Genomic DNA, 10,897 nt, shown 5'->3' with positions numbered 1-10,897 from the left:
ACCAGATGACTTACTACTAATCCAAAAAATCCTTTAAACTTGCACAATTGTAAATAAATGTAAAAAATCATCTATATCTGTGATACGCGCGTGAGGCTCAAATTTTTGTAGACTACACAAAAAAGTCAAATTAAATTCACGTCAACTATATAAAAATCAATCATCATCATCGAGGTGAACTAATAGATCATTAAAGCCCAATAATTTGGTAAATAAAATTGTTCATTCAAAATATCCATTTAAAAACAACTTTGTCAAGGTACAAAATTAGCCAATAACAAAAAGTTGATCGAGAAGCTGTTCAAAAGGCAGCTTTAACATGTGAAATTCATTGTCGCTTAAACTGTGTTAGTGTCATTAATGTCATTTGACACTATTTCCATTTCGGCTCTCACGCTACCAATATCATATTTAGAGAAATTACCAGTTAGAATTTTTTTTCGGTTCTTTAAGGGCTACATGTTTACATGGAAAACATAATTGTAAATGACTTGTGAAAAAAGTTATTAGCAAATTAGTCTCATGACATCGATATTATATTTCCCGTTACTGTTCGAGAGTGCATCACCCTACTTAAATCCATTTAATGTAACAAATGATGTGGATTAGAGTGGGGCGTCATGGTCATTTTTTCAAATCAATGGTTTTTCAAGCCATTCTGGGTCCTGAACAACTGTGCAGAATTTGGGACCGATTGGTTGCTTCCTCGCTTTCCGCATTGCGTTTGAAGTTTGTATGGAAATTAGTATGGGAGAACGTATATTTTTGCATTTCTAGTACTATAGGTTTCAGTTCATCGTAAACCAAGTGGCACATTACGTTAAAGTATAACCCAAAGGATGCCGAAAAACTTTGCTGAAGAAGGCACGTTGCTGGAACGTCCACGAAAAAAGTTATAACGTTTCGAAGATTGAGTGTTCACACCATATGCAAAAAATCATTTATTCTGCCAGCACTGCCGAACTACGTGGAGCAATAATTTAACTGAGTGTTATTTCAAAATTATTGATTTTATAGGACTTTGGAGCTAATGGTAGATATTCGGAATGATTTCACAAAGTAAAAATTTCGACTAGAAGGAAAATGGGTTTTGCCCTCTGACAATTACAGGTTGTCCGGTAGTGCTGGCAGAAACATTGATTTCTTGCATATGGTTTAAGCAATCAATTTTCGAAACGTAATAACATTTTTTGTAGACCTTCCAGCTGCGTACCTTCTTCGGCAAAGTCTTTCGGCATCTTCCAGGCTATATGCTAACGTATTGAGTCACGTGATTGATGATAAATTGAAGCCGCTAAGAGCAAAAATGTAAAAAAGAACGTTTTCCCATACTAATCTCTATGTAAACTTAAAACGCGATGCGGCATGCGAGGTCGCAACCAATCGAGCCCATATTTTGCACAGTTGATTGGGGTCCCAAAACGATACAGAAAAACCTTGATCTCACTTGATCGGACGCAGTTTTCGTTTTCCCATACAACTGCGCCCCACTCTAATGTGGATATATCATCCCCAACCCTTACACTTAATTAGTGATGAACTTTGTCCAACATAAAAATCACTTTAATAAAGAAATAAAAAAACCTTACGCTTGATTTCGATCAGTCTAATGTTATACGAATCAGCCGTATTAGTTTTGCCGGAAAACTATGTTCTAGCATAATTTGTCTTAATTCATTCCATTTTACTGAATCAATGAACAGATGATGTGTCTGCAAGTTGTACTCCCGGAATTTATCAATGATTTGTCTCAGGGTAAACATTTGATCCATCGTTGATCAGCCTTCACGAAAACCTGCTTGATATTAGCCGGCGACGGACTCTTCAAGGGGTCTCAATCTGTTGAACAGAATTTGGGACATAATTTTGTACGTCGAATTAAGGACGTATTCCTCGATTATTGGCACATTCCAGTCTGTGCCCTTTCTTAAAGACAGGGAAAATAAGGCCGTCCAACCAGCTAGCAGGCAATTCCTAGTCTTCCCATATTTTTGACACAATATGGTGCAGAACTTCATAGTTCCATACTTCTTGGATATTTCCTTGATGCCATTGTTAGTATTTCAATCATCTACTTAGAGCACGCAAATCTTTATTCAAGTGCAAAACGGCATATACCGTCATAAATTACTATCAAATTGCTGTTATCACCATTCGGCAGTATTGTTGAGAGTCGGATGTCAACATTCTTTATTGGTATATCATAGTGGTTAAGTACCGTGCGTACTTTAAGGTGTGGGTTCGATTCCTGCTGGTAGGCAGTGGATATTTTTGCATATTTCATAACTATTCTCCTCCTCAGAACACATGCTTCCGGTCCACAGTATCGTTTTCCACATGTTTGATTTTATTCTGCCAAACTTTGTCTCAACTTCCGAACACCTATAGTGAAAATTGTGTAAAATTCCAAACACCACCTTAAAAGCATCAAAATGCAAAATTTCAACGTTATCTCATTGTTGGGCAATAATAATGCAATAAAAATAATGTACGCTTGCCGAGAAAATTCGCTTATGCAATAATAACGGAAATAAGGATCCATGTGGCGAGTGTTCGAAATATGAATCTGTTTGGGTTTTGAGTCAAAACGATTGTTCCTGGAGCCAAAGTCCCGTACGACGGTATATACATTAGCAATTGGGAGACGCTACACTATGGTGCTCTTCTAGCTTCGGATAAATCATGGTTTTAGAGCTGAATATCAATGACTTTGAGCCATTGAACTCCCAACTTAGTCTTTGAGCCCTTCACTCTCGCCTCGTTCGCGATCGCGAATGACTCGGATAGTCTCCGACGAGAAGTTACCCTACATAGGAAACTCCCTTCTTTTTTGCTATTCGCTCGCCGCAAGCTGACATTAGTTGTGACTTTGGCAGCTAGCGCTTAGCAGAACTTAAATGTTCATTATTTGAATGAACGTTCACGTAGAACAGTTAACATTCGTATGTGGAGTGAGCTTGGCAGGTGTAAAATTGGTTAAATAACTTATAATTTATACATAAAGTATAATGAACATTGATCCATAACTTTAATGCAAGATTAACATAACAAGATCCAGAAACAATTTACCCTAAATTATATTTATTTACAATGATTTTCTTATCTAGCTTTATTTACAAATTTGCAGTAGCCATCATGCTACACTTCAAAAATCTAGGCATAATGACTGACGATAATCTAAATTAAGAGTCACGAAGATTTTGTATGTAAAAGTTCATTAGCAATAAAGTCTATGTCGAAATGTCCTGTTCGGCCAAATGTCCTATTCGGCCAAATGTACCATTCGGCCATATGTTCTATTCGACCAATTATCCTATTCGGCCAAATGTCCCATTCGACCAAATGACCTTTTCGGCTAAATGACCCTCCTTAGCCGTGCGGAAAGATGCGCGTCTACAAAGCAATACCATGGGTTCGATTCCCGGCGCCGTTCTGGACAGTTTTCGGATTGAAAATTGTCTCGACTTTCCTAGGCATTAAAGTATCATCGTGTTAGCCTCATGATATACGAATGCAGAAATGGTAACTTGGCTTAGAAACCTCTCAGTTAATAACTGTGGAAGTGCCTAATAAACACTAAGCTGCGAGGCCGCAATGTAATGTCAATGAAGAAGAAGAAGACCCTTTCGGCCAAAAATGACCCTTTCGACCAAACGACCCTTTCGGCCAAATGACCCTTTCGGACAAATGACTCTTTCGGCCAAATAACCCTTTCGGCCAAACGACTTTCAGCCTAATGGTCTGTTCGGCCAAATGATACATTCGGCCAAACAACTTTCGGCCAAATGGAATTCGGCCGAACGGTACGGGACGGCCATCCACAAAGTACGTTTTGCGTGACGCACTTTATGGATCTTCCCTTGTGATGGGTGATTGATTTCTACATTGCATAGTAGGAAATGGTTTTTGATGAATCATTCCTTACATTCGCTAACAACTCCACAGCTCAGGTATTAATTTAAAGTTCATAACTTGTAATTTGTTGCCAATTGCCTGTTATCAAGTAGCAATTTAATATGACTAAAAATTCCAATAAAACTGGCATACCTTTTTTATATTTTTAAAGTTTATAAGTCACAATAGCCACCAAACGGCGTAGTTTAATATTATTTACAAGTTTCTAGAACATGCAAAAAATGTAGAAATGGAAATGAAGAAAATATGATAAAACAATCATTTTTAAGGGATTGTTAGCATAAAACGTAAAAAATCTCTAAAAGTAACGGAATTACGAATTTGGTGTTTTCGGCAAAGTTTTTCAGGAGAGCTTATGCTAGATCTTTTATGAAGCATCAAACCTTATATTGTGGAGTGGAAAAAATAAACTTTTCATCTCACTATTGCACTATGGGGAATCAGGTGGCCGAAAATAAAAAAAAATCGACTTTCTCTGATTCGTAATTCAAGTTGACCTACTAAATGCTAATGCTTTGGAGCATTAAACCCCACCCCAGCATAAGATATAGGCATTAGAGCCAGACACTTTTTAGTTCTTGAAAATCAATGCATTATTCAACTGTCAATATCTTCGGCTACAGTAGCTCTTTTCCAACTCTTTAAAAAGTTTCTGAAAGCTTGTTTCATGGACTTGCGAAGAACGGGTTAGTTATGGGAAAATAGGTAGTGAAACATCCGAAAATGACCCGAAGAAAAAAAATTTTTTTTCATACAAAAAGTTCCATACAAAAAAAGTTTCTCAAAGTTTCGCTTAGCGACTACCACTACGACTTTCTTTGGACCTCCCAGAAGGCATTAAAACAAATTCCAGCTGCTTATGGCTGCAAATCTGCGATTCCGATCACTTTTTCGAAAAAAAGTCATTAATTTTGAAACATTAAATGTAATTATTCTCATAATACACGGCAGACTGTGATGGGCTGGATACAAATCTCATGCGTTTGACTAAAGAGCATCAAGAACAGTTAAAATAGAGATAGTAGATAACACGAAAAGTGTCGTAGGCTTCGTGGTAGGCCGTGTACACGATAGCTTATGCAGCTATATGATACTCCATTTGGCGTAGGCTCACCAAGAGGAGGCAACTCATTATCTATCAAGTATCAAGCAAATAAATATGAAAAAAAAAAACAATATACTCTTGAGGGTTACGAAAATACTCTAGGCTTCATTTGAAATTATTTCATAAAAAGTAAAATTCTGATATTAATTAAAATCCAATATGTGAATACAAGAAGCAAAAATGTCTGTACCTAAGGACATCTTTCGATAATTATTGGTATGTACCTAGGTGAAATAAATAAACAGAACATTTATGAATGTCTATCTGAGTGCATAGTGAGCTGTGATTGCGAAGGTAAATCGTGTGAAGTGTTTGTACTTATTATTTGGTGAATCATGAATTATAGGCAACTCATTGAAGTATTTAGAGCTCACGAGGGACGTCAGGTAGATCGCGTTGAAAAAGCTTTGGAATATATCTGCCAAAGCTTCGCTGTGGATAAACAAAAAAAGAGTCAACTCCATACAAAATTGAAAAATCTGCATTTGAAATTTGACAAAAATGGCAGGCCGCATCCCGGTCCAAAACTTACTTTGACTCATATAATGAGGAATGGCTTGACACAGAATTTGAATTAGAAGAACTTCTTGCAATACAACAGATTCGAGTACAGAAAAATATACCATAGCAGATATTTTAATCGATCTTGAAGAAATAAATGATGATTTTGTTGAGGATGTTCATGTACATAATGAATAAATAAATGTTGTTGCAGTATACTTATATATCTTGAAGCTTTTATTGCATGGAGTTCGTTAGCTTTAATAGAGCTTTATATTGTATTCCCTTTACTTGTTTTACGGGTTAAGAGCCTGAACCAATCTGAAAAATCCTACAAAGACAACCTGTTACGTATGCAATGGCCTGTATTTGACGGAGTCCTTGTGCAACTTAGAACATCTGTACAACTCAATTCACATAAAAACAGTATACAATTTTCTAGTTTGAACTCTACAGGTCTGCGCTGCAATAAAATACACATCTATAGACTGCTGTGTACATGAGACATTCGTAGATAAAAGGGATATATTCCATAGAGATCAAAGGTCTGTATTCCAGGGAGTTTGGAGACCTTAGAAGTAATAACGACCTGCAAAACAAGTATTTCACATCTTTTAGACAATAATCTACGATATAAGTGTGAAATATTGCAGAAATGAAATGAAAATATTTTCGGCCACCTACTTGTATGGAGCCGCCCCATAGTGTATTGGGGGGATTGATCAGCAAACAGATTACCTCCAAAGAAGCACTTTTCATACTGATAAAATGTCTCGAACACACCATTACGCTAAATTGCATAATAGAGGAACTAATAAAAAAACGCGCTTGAAACCTGATTTTAGCCACTGTGGAGTGGTAGAATTTTCGGAACTTGTGATGTTCCCATGTTCGCGATATGATGTTGAGCGAGGTGTCATGCTGCTGGTGAGCAGGAATAAATACGTTTCCGGACAACTTCGCTGAGAGGAAGTGCCGTGACATATATATTCGGAACGCGGTAAACACAACAGCCCAACAGATCATGTCGAAACTACAGCATTGGTGGCATCTTGAACAACAGCAACTGCCGTAGTAGAGACTACTGTGACAATGTTGACACTTAGCTCAACCCGGCAGTGATGGACGCCACGGCACACTGGCGTCAATCATTTTTTACCGCGTTTATTTAATGTAACATTTATTATACGATTTGGCCTATTGGTGTCTTTCTGATATTTTTTAAATAAGTTAAAAAGAAGCTTCTTAGGAGGTATTCAGCTTAATGATTGATCCCCCTAAAAGTGAGATGAAAAAAATATGTTTTTTTACTTTACAACACACGAGGTTTGTGTCTTCACAAAAGTTGTAGCAACACTTCTTCTGAAAACTTTGTCGAAGACGCCAAGTTCGTTATTTCAATACTTTTGGGGATGTATTAGGGTAGAGGATGTATTTTGGACCACCCTTATGGGGCTCTTATTTTGGACCACCAGGAGGAATTTGCACTCAGTGGTCCAAAATATGAGCCGTCGAACTGGTGGTCCAAAATACCTCCCTTACCCTAATACTTATGGCTACAAGTTTTAAACAGGGTCCGCGACGTTAGGCATAAGTACATTAGGCATAAGGACGTTAGGCATAAGTACATTAGGCAAAATGGACGTTAGGCATAATGGACGTTTGGCATAATTCTGCCTTTATGTCATGAGCTGTTCTTTGGGTGATTTTATGCCTAACGTCCATTATGCCTAACGTCCGTTAAGCCTAACGTCCTTATGCATAACGTACTAATATCTAACGTACTTATGCCTAATTCCGCTTATCTTATGTAATGATTTGCAATTAGCAATTAAAACACAGTTACTTTTGGTGCAATTATGCTCTACCCAGAAACAAAATGGCGGCACAAACTCCGCGTTTGGTGGGTGGAGATTTGTTTTTAATTTTTGTTGTTTTAAATTCAAAGCCTTTTTTCCAATTCTATGCCCTAGAAGCTTACTGTCAAGTATCTGAACAGGATAAGATTAATTATTCCTACATTAATTACCTTAAACCTCCTTTAATTTATTGATATCTCATGAGGTGGACGGATTTCGCTGCTGTACGGATTTTGGTACCACACGGTACTGATTTTTGAAAAATAATATCTTCCCAATGAACAATAGAACGGCAGTTATATGACTACATGATCAACTTTCTTTTCATTCAGGTGATTTGATAGGAGTTGCTTAGACTAATAACCAGTGATGGAAACCTGTGTGTCTTTGTTCTGCCCATACTCGCGAACAAAGCAAGCACCAGAAAAAATTCAGGCAGCAGGTTCGCGCGTATGTGGCGTTATAACTCTCGTAATTTGTCTGTAAACGTATTAAAATTAGAATGCACCCGCGAAATAATACAAGTGTAGCGGCTTTATAATTATTTTCAACTGAACCATGCATTCCTATAGTCAATACGCTTACAAATAACTATTATTTTATTATTATTTAATCAGACTAAGGCCGAAGTGGCCTGTGCGGTATATAAGAGTCTTCTCCATTCGGCTCGGTCCATGGCTACACGTCGCCAACCACACAGTCTACGGAGGGTCCGCAAGTCATCTTCCACCTGATCGATCCACCTTGCCCGCTGTGCACCTCGCCTTCTTGTTCCCGTCGGATCGTTGTCGAGAACCATTTTCACCGGATTACTGTCCGACATTCTGGCTACGTGCCCGGCCCACCGCAGTCTTCCGATTTTCGCGGTGTGAACGATGGATGGTTCTCCCAACAGCTGATGCAATTCGTGGTTCATTCGCCTCCTCCACGTACCGTCCGCCATCTGCACCCCACCATAGATGGTACGCAGCACTTTCCTTTCGAAAACTCCAAGTGCGCGTTGGTCCTCCACGAGCATCGTCCAGGTCTCGTGTCCGTAGAGGACTACCGGTCTAATTAGCGTTTTGTAGATAGTCAGTTTGGTACGGCGGCGAACTCTATTCGATCGGAGCGTCTTGCGGAGTCCAAAGTACGTACGATTTCCAGCCACTATGCGTCTCCGAATTTCTCTGCTGGTGTAATTTTCGCCAGTCACCAGTGAGCCCAAAGTACAAATTCTTCTACCACCTCGATTTCGTCACCACCGATGCAAACTCGCGGTGGGTGGCTCACATTGGCTTCTCTTGAACCTCTTCCTATCATGTACTTCGTCTTCGACGTGTTGATGACTAGTCCGCTCCGCTTGGCTTCCCTCTTCAGTCTGATTTAGGTTTCCTCCATCTTCTCAAAATTACATGCCATAATATCTATGTCGTCGGCGATATAGCTGGACGGACTTATTGAAAATTGTACCACTCGTGTTAATCCCTGCTCTTCGTATTACCCCTTCCAAAGCGATGTTGAATAGCAGACACGAGAGACCATCACCTTGCCGTAACCCTCTGCGGGTTTCGAAGGGACTCGAGAATGCCCCTGAAACTCGAACTACGCACATCACCCGATCCATCGTCGCTTTGATCAACCGTGTCAGTTTATCCGGAAAACCGTGTTCGTGCATTAGCTGCCATAGCTGGTCCCGATCGATTGTATCATATGCGGCTTTGAAGTCGATGAATAGATGATGTGTGGGCACGTTGTATTCGCGGCATTTCTGCAGTACTTGGCGAATGGCGAACACCTGGTCCGTGGTGGAGCGTTCGCCCATAAAACCCGCCTGGTACTGCCCCACGAACTCCCTTGCAGTTGGTGCTAGTCGACGGCATAAAATTTGGGAGAGTACCTTGTAGGCGGCGTTCAGCAATGTGATTGCGCGGTAGTTGCTACAATCCAGCTTATCGCCCTTTTGTAGATGGGACACACGGCACCTTCCATCCACTCTGCGGCAAAACTTCCTCCTCCCAAATCTTGGTAATGACCCAGTGCAGCTCTCTAGCCAGTGCCTCACCACCGTGTTTAAATAGCTCTCCTGGTAGTTGGTCAACCCCAGGGGCTTTGTTGTTCTTCAGCCGGCCAATCTCCTCCTGAATTTCCTGGAGATCCGGAGCCGGTAGAATTATGTCCTGCGCGCGTTCTCCCAGGTCCATCACCATACCGCCATCTTCGTCTGCCACATCGCCATTCAGGTGTTCTTCGTAGTGCTGCCGCCACCTTTGGATCACCTCACGCTCGTTCGTAAGAAGGTTCCCGTTTATGTCCTTACACATATCCGGCTGTGGCACGTGGCCCTTACGTGAACGGTTTAACTTCTCATAGAACTTTCGTGTGTTATTAGCGCGGTACAGTTGCTCCGTTTCTTCACGGTCTCGATCTTCCTGCTGGCGCTTTTTCCTCCGGAAAATCGAGTTTTGTCTGTTCCGCGCCTGTTTATATCGTGCCTCGTTCGCCCTCGTGCGGTGTTGCAGCAATTTCGCCCATGCTGCATTCTTCTCTTCCACTAACTGCTCACCTTACAAATAACTAACCTTCCATTATTAAAAATTTTGGTCGCTTTAGCTGGGAGGCAAAATTTTGTCCATAAACTAATCGCCAATAATCGAAATTTTGATCCTCAAAGATGACAATTTTGTATGAAAATTAGCGCTGGCCTTATAATTATTTCTGGAGGTGCTAACCATAAATTACGAACCCATTGCTCGTTTGTACAAATTTTAAAAGGAAACAATGGGAAAAGATTCAAATATAACTGCAAGATAAGTGCCTGAAAGATAAGTTGAAGCGAAACTTTTGGTACGAGAACGATGATGCTGATGTTTCCCCACCATTTATTGTAGCAAGGCGTCTGCAGGTAGCAGTGGTTAATACTGAAAAGTGATTTGATCAAGGTTATGATGATTGGTTACAGGATCTCCTTCCATATGAAAGTTTTTACAGGAAACATCGCAGCCGAGCCCTCGATTGACAGAATTGACCCAATAGATGGGTTCGAAGAGCCCTTCCTCATTCCACGAAATGTTACAATATAGAGGCACTCCTATGCTCTTTACACAAATTGTTTCATTTGTAAAACCTTTTCGTGCGAGAAACGCAAACATATTTCCCATTGGAAACAAACTTTCAAATGTTTCCTGAGTAATCCTATCCCTAAACACAAAACAAATTCCCACCAGTTATCCTCATTGATTCATCTCATCCTGACCTTTTTTCTCTAACCACAGCCTCAACAGTCATCATTTCGTTCGCCTTCCTGACATTGACAGACTTTTCATAAAAACAATCGATCGAAGCCGCCTCGAGCCCTCAGGCCACAAAATCGCACCGAGCGGAAACGCGATAGCGCGCCAAAAACCAACGAACCGTCCAATTCCGTCACGGTACATTTGGCGTTGCGTGGGAGGAAAGTCATTCCGGAGCCGAAAATTATATTCCTTCCCCCATCCGAACATCACCGTCGGCGGCGGTGGCATTCAGTCCGCGGTAG

The sequence above is a fragment of the Armigeres subalbatus genome, chromosome 2 (assembly GCF_024139115.2).
Source record: "Armigeres subalbatus isolate Guangzhou_Male chromosome 2, GZ_Asu_2, whole genome shotgun sequence".
NCBI classification, from domain to species: Eukaryota; Metazoa; Arthropoda; class Insecta; order Diptera; family Culicidae; genus Armigeres; species Armigeres subalbatus.
The sequence above is the reverse complement of the archived record's forward strand: the minus strand, read 5'-3'. Positions refer to the sequence as shown.